This window comes from Chrysemys picta, chromosome 2 (assembly GCF_011386835.1).
Source record: "Chrysemys picta bellii isolate R12L10 chromosome 2, ASM1138683v2, whole genome shotgun sequence".
NCBI lineage: Eukaryota > Metazoa > Chordata > Testudines > Emydidae > Chrysemys > Chrysemys picta.
In genome coordinates this window covers 112450346-112463107 of record NC_088792.1, presented here as the reverse complement: position 1 = coordinate 112463107, position 12762 = coordinate 112450346, and the positions used below count along the sequence as shown (strand labels likewise).

The following is a 12762-nucleotide window of genomic DNA, read 5'->3' as shown; positions in this document are numbered from 1 at the left end:
CTTGCTGTTCTACATGGACCTGAGTCTGTTTCCCCTCCTCCAATTCATAAGGAACCTCCCCTTCCCCCCAGAAAACTTGTACTTTGTCCCCCTGATGCCTGGAAATCCTACTGTGCCTTGCCCAACTTTCAACAGGCTGCTTCCAGCCTGGGTGCAGGCTGTTTTTTTCATAATTTTCTCCCTTTTTGTCTCTTCAGTGCTGCTCTGGGTGGGTGGATGTGTTGGGAAGACATCCTTTGCTACATAGTTCCCTGAGATCAAGCAGGGCCACTTGTAGTGCTTATCTAGTGCTCGCTGCATTTGAGAGAGAGAGACACACACACAGTACTACAGCTGCTGTCTAATGGATTATTCATTAGCATAAAATGGGCTTTTAAAAACTATTTTCAGAGTTTTCCCATGTTTTCTGGGATGTATGTCTGCAGAAAAATCTCTTATTGGATGTAGCTTTATGTTTACCCACAACAGGAAGCTGAATGCATTCTATCAGTAGAAGGATCTCGGAAATTCATTGGAGAGATTGTGTAACCAACGTTGAAGTGTTGTGCTGCATGGGTCAGCAGATTGTGGACTCGATTATACAGAGATGGTGTGATGGGATGTTTGCCCCACACAGGTGAAGAAAGGGTTAACCTCATTAAGAGCAGTGAAGGTGAGTCCTCCAAATGGCCCAGAGAGGCTGTGTGAGGTGCAGCCAATAGGAGGGAGGCTGCAATTAGCAGCCAATCACGTCCCAGCAGGCTCACATAAAAGGAGCTGCAGGGGTAAGGAGTGTGAGGCTGAGAGAAAGCTAGCACCCTGGACAGGTCAGTTGCTGCCAGGGACCAGCAACAAGAGAGAGCTCCTGGTAGGCTGCAGGAATTGAGTAGCTGAGTGCCCTGAGGTAAGGGTGAAGAAGGTGCTGGGGCCGTGGAGAAGTGGCCCAGGGGATCAGAGCAGTGGTGAGAGGAACTAGAGGCGCAGCAGGAGGCTGCCATCTACAGGGTCCCTCCATGATAGATGGATACATGGTTTAGCCATGTCATCAGGCACCTGAAGCACAAGGTATGTCTTAGATTGGATTCTGCCTGGAGGAAAGAGAAATAAATAAATAAATGGAGATATCCCATCTCCTAGAACTGGAAGGGACCTTGAAAGGTCATTGAGTCCAGCCCCCTGCCTTCACTAGCAGGACCAAGTACTGATTTTGCCCCAGATCCCTACGTGGCCCCCTCAAGGTTTGAACTCACAACCCTGGGTTTAGCAGCCAATGCTCAAACCACTGAGCTATCCCTCCCCCCGAAGGTGGGCTGGAGGACAAAGAATGACCTATCACTGAATGTTTGAAAAGGATCTGCCATCATGGAAACAACTTACAATGGGCAGACAGCAGTGGGGGAAAATGGGTTGCCTTCTGCAATCAGGCACAGGAGATTCTGAGTAAGGTTATCTTTAAGTTACCTATATGTTGACTGGCTACAGTACAAAGAAAGGAAATTTGCCTGGGGTGGATGAGTGCCATATTTTTGGGTTTGTTTATCCATGTCTCCTAAAAGATCACTCCTGTCCCCTTGCACCATCCATTGCAGGAGAGACAAATAAATGCATTTTTTCTTACCATTATCCATACAGTCATATTGATTCATAACACTAAAGTTTTAAAGAGGGTAACTTCAAAAACAACCACCGTCAGACCCAGGAGTGTGGTAATGGAGGAACTCTTAGGCATGCTATTTGGAGACATCAAATGAATATATATCAATAGCTGCAAGCATTCCAGAATTCTCTAACAGAACTGTGAATGAGACTGCAATCTCCTGAAGATGTGGAAATGCAGGTGTGTTAAAAAGAAAAGCGGTAAGTGGCAAATAACCAGAAGGAAGAAAACAAGCCACTTACATCCAATACTCTGAGCCTACTGAATGTCTGCTGGGACTGTTTTTGACTTTCACTGAAGTCATTGGGCCCTTGATTCAGCAAAGCACTTAACTCTCCTATCTTAAAATTAATCAGGTGCTTAAATGCTTTCCTGAATAGGCATGGATTTAAGCACATGCTTAAAGCTAAATGGCTTTGTTGAAGCATGACCTTGCAGCTGAGGTCACTTGGCATCTCAGAATTAGGTTGTTAATGTTTTATAAATTCAGTCTCATGCTTTGTCACTTCATGAATTTTTAATTGATATATGAAAATAATATTGGTTGCTCGTACAAGGTTACTAAATATGAAACACAATATGGATTTACTATACATCTTGTTTTCTAAAGTTGTGAAATGAGGTTACAGTGGGGATTTTAACAGTTCACATGGTATTTTGATAAAAAGAAGAATGTAGCTTTTGTAAGCTTTTTTCATGTTTGTCTTTGCAAGTACTTAACATGGTTTTTCATCCTATTTTTTCCCTCTACGGCATGGATAAATAAAGCTTCTTTATATGTGATCACAGTAATTCTGCATAATTGAAAATTTTAGCAGATATCCATATCAGCCAGAAGCAGACTGCAATGTCTAGTCCCAAAATATTCTTGCCTAACCCTCTTCCATCAACCCACAACACACCCCTCACTCAGCCTATGTGAATAAGCATCACATACTTCCCAAGCCAACAGCTCCATGATCCTGGCAAATAATTCCTTCTGGAGGGGGCTAGTCAAAAGATCTACCCCTGACCGTAGGTAGATCCCAACTGAAGAAAGGGACTGAGCTAAGCTAATGCAAATACTATGAGTGAATATATGAATTGGGTATGTGTGTGCAAAAAAATTCTCTTTGGCGTCTGCAGTGTACAACTACTTTATGTACAAAAACTCAATTTACTTGTGCACTCAGCATTTCCAGGTACAACTTAAGTACATGTAAACAAGTGCATATGCAACATATTTGAAAATCTGGTCCTCAGTGCTTGTCTCTGTGGGTGGTGGATACCATAGGCTGGGGGAGGCTGTGCCTCTCCTAACAGCCAGGTGTGGCCCTGGCCACACTCGGGCACCAGACCCCACCCTTCTGCTTGAACTTCTTGCTCTGTGTGCAGCTCCAGTCCCCCTGTGCAGTGGCCCTGGCTCAGGCTGGGGCTGTGCTGCTGCCCTCCTGACGCTCCAGGGCTGGAGAGGGGGGCGGTGGGGACACGGAAGCAGAGGGGCCTTGGGCGGAAGAGGTGGGGCTGGGCCTGGCCTCCCCAGACTGCAATTCATGCGCCGCCCAGGGTTGTGTCCAAAAAGTCATGCAAATATTCACCCATTCTTTTAGCAGACTCTCAAGTGCCATAAAATTTAGCTGACAATGTTTTCTTTGCATATGTGATGGCACATATCTAGAACTTTAAATTATAACCTTCTTGCAGCAGAGACCTGGAATGAAATCCTAATCCCAGTGAAGTCAATGGGAATATTGCCAATGATTTCAATAGGGTCAATATTTCACCCTTTCTCTTTATATTTGTGTTTACAGCACCATATGCACCTATGACACTAATTAAATAGTAAATAATAGTGTCATTTGGTTAAAAGGGACTTCGGAATAGTCCTTTCAGTGCTGTGGAACCAGTTTAAGTGACTTTGACATATAAATATCTAACCACCTTTTCAGATGCCAATTGGATTGTGCAGGGAAAGACAGTGGCTTCAGAATGATTAATGAAAAGTCAGCGCTCAGTGGTAATTTAATTAGTTTTTCTATTAAACAAATTACTTTTTTTGCTACTAACTCATCCTGGATTGACCTTCAGATAACAAGTCACTAACTGTATTAGCAGAAGTATTACAGGGCCAGTGGGCATCGCACCTGATTCATGTATTTTTTGCTGGTGTTTGCACATTTCCTTTCTGCCTGCTCCAGAAAAGACTTTACTCTCCCTGTGTGTGTTTCTTTGAGCCCACTATTTATTTCTATTACCATAGAACCTAGGAGCCCCACTCATGGACTAGGGCCCCATTGTGCTAGGTGCTGTACCAACACAGAACAAAGAGAGGGTCCCTGCCCTGAAGCACTTCCTAGGGCGTGGGGTGGAGTAGCATTCGTACTCAGAGTGACCAATGTGACAGCAGGAAATGTCATGTTGGTGTCACAATATTTTTTGTGGGTTTAGTTCGGAGGGGATAGGCTAAAAAGAAGGATGTTGAAGGGGAGAGGAGGGTAAAAGGAGTGATTCTGAGGTGAAGGGACTATGAGGGTTGGGGAAGGGGATGAGTTGGAGCAAACAGGCACTCAGCACAGGGCAGAGAAAGTCCAGTCAAAAGTTAGAAAGTTTGCCAAAGGGCCCTGCTTTGGTTGTTTCTGCTGGAGTCTCTGGCTGGGTACTCTTTGAAGCTTTCACCCAACCCCATTCCCTGTGGCACTGGGTGAGACACCACCTGGATCCTAAGGCCCCAATTGATGGCTGCATTGCATGAAAGTGACACAAACTAACCAGAGCATAAAGCTAAAATTGACCCATTGATTTTTGAAAACATCCTCTCAAGTCTACACAATAGCTTTTATTGAGGTGGGATTTAAAGCCATTACCACATACAGCTGTACAAATAATCATTTTTTTTAGTTTGGTGGCTGAGCCAAAAAAAAAAAGGGGGGTGGGGGTGTTGATTAGTTTGGGTTGACTCGAAAAGAATTTCTTTGGTGAACCAAAAGCTGATTTTTTTTTTATTTCAGGTTGAACAAAATTTTGTTTTGTTTTAACCTTTTCTTGAAATAAATAAAATTGAAGCATAATTCAAGATGAAAAATCATTTCAAGTCAAAACATACTGTTCTTAAAGTGTCAAAATAGACCATTTTGATTTTTTCTTTTTTGTTTTCAACCAAAATAATTCAGCAAATTCAACATGAGTTCACAAAATATTTCAGTCGACCCAAATCTGCCTTTTTTTTTTTAAATGTTTATCCGAAAAATTGACAGGTTTCAGAGTAGCAGCCGTGTTAGTTTGTATCCGCAAAAAGAAGAACAGGAGTACTTGTGGCACCTTAGAGACTAACAAATTTATTAGAGCATAAGCTTTCGTGGACTAAAGCCCACTTCTTCGGATGCATATAGAATGGAACATATATTGAGGAGATATATATACACACATACAGAGAGCATAAACAGGTGGGAGTTGTCTTACCAACTCTGAGAGGCCAATTAATTAAGAGAAAAAAAACTTTTGAAGTGATAATCCAGTAAGATAGCCCAGTACAGACAGTTTGATAAGAAGTGTGAGCATACTTACAAGGGGAGATAGATTCAATGTTTGTAATGGCTCAGCCATTCCCAGTCCTTATTCAAACCGGAGTTGATTGTGTCTAGTTTGCATATCAATTCCAGCTCAGCAGTCTCTCGTTGGAGTCTGTTTTAGAAGTTTTTCTGTTGTAATATAGCCACCCGCAGGTCTGTCACTGAATGACCAGACAGGTTAAAGTGTTCTCCCACTGGTTTTTGAGTATTTTGATTCCTGATGTCAGATTTGTGTCCATTAATTCTTTTGCGTAGAGACTGTCCGGTTTGGCCAATGTACATGGCAGAGGGGCATTGCTGGCACATGATGGCATATATCACATTGGTAGATGTGCAGGTGAACGAGCCCCTGATGGTATGGCTGATGTGATTAGGTCCTATGATGATGTCACTTGAATAGATATGTGGACAGAGTTGGCATCGGGGTTTGTTACAAGGATAGGTTCCTGGGTTAGTGGTTTTGTTCAGTGATGTGTGGTTGCTGGTGAGTATTTGCTTTAGGTTGGGGGGTTGTCTGTAAGCGAGGACAGGTCTGTCTCCCAAGATCTGTGAGAGTAAAGGATCATCTTTCAGGATAGGTTGTAGATCTCTGATGATGCGCTGGAGAGGTTTTAGTTGGGGGCTGAAGGTGACAGCTGGTGGTGTTCTGTTATTTTCTTTGTTGGGCCTGTCTTGTAGGAGGTGACTTCTGGGTACTCGTCTGGCTCTGTCAATCTGTTTTTTCACTTCAGCAGGTGGGTATTGTAGTTTTAAGAATGCTTGATAGAGATCTTGTAGGTGCTTGTCTCTATCCGAGGGATTGGAGCAAATGCGGTTATATCTTAGAGCTTGGCTGTAGACAATGGATCGTGTGGTGTGTCCTGGATGGAAGCTGGAGGCATGTAGGTAAGTGTAGCGGTCAGTAGGTTTCCGGTATAGGGTGGTATTTATTGAATCTATCTCCCCTTGTAAGTATGCTCACACTTCTTATCAAACTGTCTGTACTGGGCTATCTTGATTATCACTTCAAAAGTTTTTTTTCTCTTAATTAATTGGCCTCTCAGAGTTGGTAAGACAACTCCCACCTGTTTATGCTCTCTGTGTGTGTATATATATCTCAATATATGTTCTATTCTATATGCATCCGAAGAAGTGGGCTTTAGTCCACGAAAGTTTATGCTCTAATAAATTTGTTAGTCTCTAAGGTGCCACAAGTACTCCTGTTCTTCTTCATCCGAAAAATGTCAGCCAGTTCTATTTCCTCTTCCCCAACTCTTTGCCGATATTTAAAATGCTTTCGGTCTGGCTTATCAAATACTTAAAGTGTCATTGGGAGGGAGGAAGACCATTAATGATGCTGTGCTCCAATGGGATGGGGGAACTCTGGGTCCATTCCCCCTGCTCCAGTCACTCTGATTGTTTATCCACAGTGGAACAGCTTCAATGGGAGAGACTGAGGGTATGCCACATCAGAATATCCAATAGCTTTGTGGTTACAGCACTCTCCTGAGAGGTGGGACAGAGGGGGAAATTGAACCTGGATCCCCCACTGCCCAGCTGAGGGCCCTGATCACAGGGGTAAGAGTTGTAAGGTGGGCCTCACCCACTCCTTCTCTGGCCAGTTTATGTGGAGCGAAAACGGCATCTAACTTATTCCTGCAAGCCATACCCTAGGTTCCCTAAGCTGCCTGGAGTCAGGTGGCAGGTTCACGGTCATGGATCACCATGAGAAAGAGGTGCCTCCTTGCAGCCCGCACTTAGGTCCCTATCTCTGAGAGAGGGATGGGAACGCTCTCCTGTTGTCAGCATCTCCCATTGGCTAGGTGAGGAGGCTGTACGGTGTGCTGGCTTTAATGGATCACATTCTAAGGCACCTCTCTCCCCATTCACTGAATATGGATCCCAAGTGCCTAACTAATGGATCACAGGGTTGTTCCAGCCACCTAAAAGTGAGCCACTATGATGCTCAGTGTTGCAAAAGCTAAGTTCCTTTGTGGATCTGAGCCTTAGAGTTACTGTGCATGAGGCCTGGGTTACACTAGGAAACTAGGTAGATTTCTCCTGTCAACCTAGCTACCGCCTCTCAGGGAGGTGGAGTATCTATGCCGATGGGAGAACCCCTCCCATTGGGGTAGAGAGCATCTTCATCGAAGGGCTACGGTGGCACAGCTGCACTGCTACAGTGTTTTAAGTGTAGACAAGCCCTCAGTTCACCATCTGTAAAACCTTCCTTTCTGTTTTGTCAATTTAGATTGCAAGCCCTGTGAGACAGTGACTGTTTCTTATGTGTCTTGTCATCAGTTTGCAAAATAGTCATGTCTCAGCTGGAGACTCTAGGCACTACTGAATACAAATAATTAAGTGTGCAGTTACTGTCACTGTGCCACAGTGAGTCACAGCTAAAGATGTAGGGCAGACTCACCCCAAACTGGTGTTTATTCTGTCATTAGATATACCAAGCCAGTAACAAAAGTAAACATCTGTCTCACCACACTGGTTAACAAGAAGTCAAAAATGAAGCCTCTTTAGGCATCTGAGAGGTTATTGCACAACCAAGACACTAGACTTTGAGTGATTATTGAACACCACTTTTGTCAACCAGAGTTCTTCTGATCTCAAGAGATCAGACACATAGCCAGGTTAGTATATAACTCAACTCTTACCCAATACTCACACTGCTGCCAATTCTTTAGTAACTAAAATCTAAAGAGTTATTAATAAAGACGAGAGTTAAAATGGTTAATAGATCACATACTTACAGTAATTGCAATGGTCTTATATCAGGTTTGAAGCAGTGTTGTTATAGACTGCTGGATTGTAAAATCTCTGGTAATTTCCAAAAGACTGAAAGGTCCTCAGTCCATAATTCAAATGCTCTTTTTAGTTGTATAAATGCACAGTCCAGAGAATCAGAGCAGGAAAGAGGCAAAATAGTGTCATTCCAGGGGTCTTAATACCCTTTGCCATGTGCCTGGAAATTTTCTGTTTCCAACAAAGCTCACAGCACAATTTGTGGAAAATTACTGGCACAAGATGGAGTCCAGGGTCACGTGAGCATGTCACATACCATTACATGGCTCGCTGGCTCATAGGGACAGCCATTGGCCATATCTGTGGTAAGCTGTCCACAGAAAGACTTATTTGGGTGGAATGAATTTCTTCTATGGCCGATAGTGAGATTGAAGTGTCTTTAATGGGCAATCAAGCAATCAGCACAATGTGCTGGCTAGACTGGAGGTACCCTACCTTATGGGTGTTACCCCAGGAACAAACACAATGGTGAATCAGGTATATGGCCAATATTCAGAACTTATGAAACGTGCATATAAACAGGATAATCATATTTAGCATATCATAACTTTTCCATTGACACCTTACATGGCATGCTTTGTACAAGATTTGTTGCAACTGTGTAAAAGTGGCAATATAATTGATGTAAATGGTCATATTTCAATCATAGACCTCTCTGTGCCTTTCTACAATGGCACTAGTGTTAGTACTAGTGTTAGTACAAAAATCTTCTCAGTAGTTTTTATGATCTGGAGCACCTTACCTTGTGCCCCATTTGTTCTCCATCTGACTTAAATCTAGAGCCATGCAGAGGATAGAAGTTCTGTTTTGTGAAGAATTTTGAGATTTTGAAATTTGGCCTTGTTCAAAACAGAAATGGAAAAAAACACATATTTCAAAATTCTCTGCAAAGGAAAAAATTTAAATTGTTTTTTTGATTTGGGTCATTCAAACCATTTTGTTTCAATTTTGACTTTATTTTGTATTATAATATACAACTTTTTAAAAAAAATTAAACCATTTCAACATGAAAAACTGAAACATGTTGTGTCAGAATACAATGTTTCAATGTCATTGGAATGTTTTTCCTGGTCTTTTTCCAAAATGAAATTTCAGCAAAATCAACCTGATTTTGTGAAGCATTTTGGTTTTGATGAATACAGTTCCATCAAAGTTCCCTTGATCCGCTCTACTTAAATCTTCGTTTGAAAGCATCTTTTCTCCCATGATATTATGGGTATTCAGTGATGGGCATTAGTATAATAATCTAGATATTCCCATCTCATTTGTTGGCCTTATGAATACTTCATCTTTTTCATCATAAACTATATTTACATATCTTTCTCCTGAGTGTGATATACCACCCGGTACTGTGAGCACTGTTTACAATATTGTCATCTTTAATCCGGTAAAACGTTTGATACACTTTGTAGGAAAGCACTTTATTGAAATCAAATTGCATTATAGTTGTATTTTTTACATTTACGGAACAAATTGACCATATTGCCAGAGCTTAATAATATTTGTTTTGAAATTCAGAGAGCCGATTCCCAAATTCTCTGTGGTTTCACAGTTTGAAAAATCCAGCAGTTTCTATTACTTTCTTTCTTTTAAAAACTACCAAAGGGAACATTTTTAATTCATAGCAAGGGAGAAGGAGCAACTGATCTGTCTGAAAAGTTAGCCAGGCAGTCAGTGGTTTCTAGGAGAATAATGAAGAAAAGTTAGCCAAGTTTATTAATCTAAAAAACAACACTTACTTCTCCTTGAGTGCTGGCACTGTTTACTCTCAAACTGGTCATATATAAGGGTAGAACAGGTTTCAATCAACACTTTATGCTGCATGTCCAGTTTTCAGGCATTCATGCATGACCTTTTCTTACCCTGCAGGTACAATTGGTTTCTGGGTGACATATATTTTATTAACTTTTCCACCCTGTGATTGCATTGAAGTAATACTAGTTGTGCCCCCAGTGTCACATCAGGTGACAGACTATCAAGTTGCAATTTACAGAAATGGACGTTTGCACTTTTCAGGAGGATGGGGATCTCTTTTACAGGGCAAAGAAACCATCGCTGTCACTGACAGAGGGGGTCCCTCATGAGTCATGGGCAATTTTCAGTCTGTAGGGCCCTTCAAAGCTATTTTTATAGATCCCTCACCCTCCTCCCAGCCTGATTTTACATATCTCGAGCTCTGCACTGCTGCGTGATCGAAGGGTTTTTGTTTCCCTAGCAGCCATTCTGTTTCATCGCTCCACTGTAAAATGTCCAACTCCGCTGCTGAGGATGAGTGAAAACAATGCAGTGTGCAGCCAGGAGTAGCTTTGGGAGAAATTGACTGGTGGCACATATACTGCACAGACATTGGCAGCAAGGAGTGAGTTTTGTGTGGGATGCTGTGTAAGGGGCCAATTCATAGATTCATAGATTCTAGGACTGGAAGGGACCTCGAGAGGTCATCAAGTCCAGTCCCCTGCCCGCATTCAATTCAAAGTGGAGAAATGTTAAAATTCAGGCTGCTTGTAAAACAATTAGGTAATAATAATGTCCTCTTACTTAACAGGTGCCTGGTTGAAAGCCCATTGAAGTCAATGGTAAGACTCCTATTCATGTCAATATATTTTAGATCAGGTCTGAACTCCATGTATGCACAGAGTCTGCAGACTTTGACCAAAATAATACCGTTGAAACATCTTACTGCTATTAGGACTGTAGATTATGGTAGAGTGAGCTGGATTCCATTGTAGCTTGCACATTATCAATAGACAAAGGGGTTACACCGGAGTAACCAAGGGCAGAACTTGGCCCGCAAAATCTTTAATACTGGTGGTAATGTGAGAGAAGCCAAAATCCATGCTGATTCTCAGAGCTCAGGTTGAGCTGTCAGGACTGGTGGGGTGAGGAGAAATAACCTTTTGCTTGTGAAATAGAGCACACAATTTGGGATCACTGTGAAACAGTAAACACAGAACCTTGCTGTGCCACTCAGATAGTGCCATTAGGAAATGAGACAGTTACCCTTCATCCTCCTCTCACCAATGAGTTCTTGTGATGGAAACAGTGACTGACAGTATCCATGGCCCAGTGTGAGATCTCACAAGAAATTGTAAATATTTTTTAATAGTTATAGATTAGTAACCAAGTGTTGGTATTCCTTCAGTCAGAACAGCGGGAACAGGCTTTTCCTCTTTAGTAGAGAACGGCCTGACATACAAGGCCTGGATTCAGAGCCAACTTTCAGCAGGGTCTTCAGAGCTAGGCTCAAGTCACTTCTCAAGACCCATTTCAATTGCAACACCTACAACAAATTAGCCTGTTCAATAATAGTAGTGGTGGAACCCTTAGGACTCTGGGTGCTTAATGCCTCTCTCCTACCCTTTGTCTGTGTGTCTTTTTAGCTTGTAATATCTTAGGGGCAGGGACTGTGTATTCTTTTATCTGTGCACAGTGCCTAGCACTGTGGATGCCACTGTAACACAAATGATTTCTAATTAATAATAATAGAGATAAGTGTCAATAAAGCATATTAGTGCTATTGCACTCTGATCTCCCCAGTGGCTTCGTATATGTATTGACCAGGAGGACTGAATTAATGGGACAATGCAGCACTTCCTCTAGAAACAGCCCCCTGTACAGATGAGAAATTGCCCAGAACTACCCTCTGGGGTTCATCTGAAGGAAAGGAAGCGAATCACTTAAACAACTCCATTAAACCCTTCCAGGGTTCACAAATGAATCCAAAAAATCTTAACCTCAGTGGTATCAAAGGCTGCTGACAAAGTTAAAAGAATCAAATTTGACTTTTGTCCAGCACCAGTTTGATCAGTTACCCCAAGGTGTCTCCATACCATACCCAGAACTAAAGCTGGACGGAAATGAATCAAAGAACCCCAAATAACACCAAGAGCAGCTTGCCACAATCTTCTCAGTAACAGTTCCCAAAGAGAGAGAGAGTGTGTGTGTGTGTAGACCATCAGCATTAAGAAGTAACCTAACCACTACTCCTGGGAGAGAAAACTCTACCTTATTCTATGTAAGGAGACAGTGGCAGTCATTTGCCTCTAATTTTTATAGGTTGATTCACTGTGTGTATTTACATGCAGTTTTTCTGTGGTGAAGTTGATTCATGTCCTGCTTTTTTCCGTAGCTGGATGTATGAATTCTGTGGTTTGCATGTTTGTCACTGTACTCCCCTTATATTACTGGTGCAGATTTCATAAGAATCACTAATGTTTTAATTCGGAGGGAAACCGTATGGATTATCTGCTGCTACTGTAGAACACCACCACTCACAAAACATAGCCAGTATGCCCTCGGTCTCAAACTTAGGCTTCCCATATCTCCAGTTCAGACAGTAGCCAAGCTGCCCAACCTAGCAATGATGTTAACAACTCATCTCTGTAGTGTACCCAGCCAGTTTGTCATGTCACAATTACAAAGGAAAAGATGATAATTCTATCCATTCCCCATCTCCAAAATTCCAAAAAGTTAAAAGGGTGCTTTCTAAGTACCACAGTGAGTGGGAGGGCACTAATAAGCCTTTTTCTCTTCTATTCCTTACCTAACACCTTTCATCCAAGAGGACCTCAAGGTGCTTTACAAATATGAAAGAATAAAGCCTCACAACACTGCTGTGAGTTAGGGAAGCATTATTAATAAATTTTAGGTGGACGGGGGAGAACCTTGGGCACAGAGAGGTAAAGTGCCCTGCTTAAGATAACAAGAGCCCTGCATGGATACAAATTGATATCTGCGGATGTGTATAGCCGCGGATATAAGTCGGTATCTGTGGAACCGCAGAGGTCT

The 12762-nt window shown here is 42.2% G+C and overlaps 1 long non-coding RNA gene across 2 annotated transcripts in view; it reads left to right on the top strand.

Moving 5' to 3' along the window:
• Positions 1 to 282: 282 nt before the first annotated feature.
• LOC101944466 (uncharacterized) overlaps positions 283 to 12762 on the top strand; it is a 47693-nt gene continuing 35213 nt past the window's right edge. The window contains exons 1-2 of one of the 2 annotated variants that reach the window (XR_006172635.2): positions 283 to 1044; positions 10520 to 10550. This is a non-coding gene — a long non-coding RNA (uncharacterized LOC101944466). The remainder of the gene's footprint in view (positions 1045 to 10519; positions 10551 to 12762) is intronic. The other variant, XR_006172634.2, reaches the window with a different exon arrangement.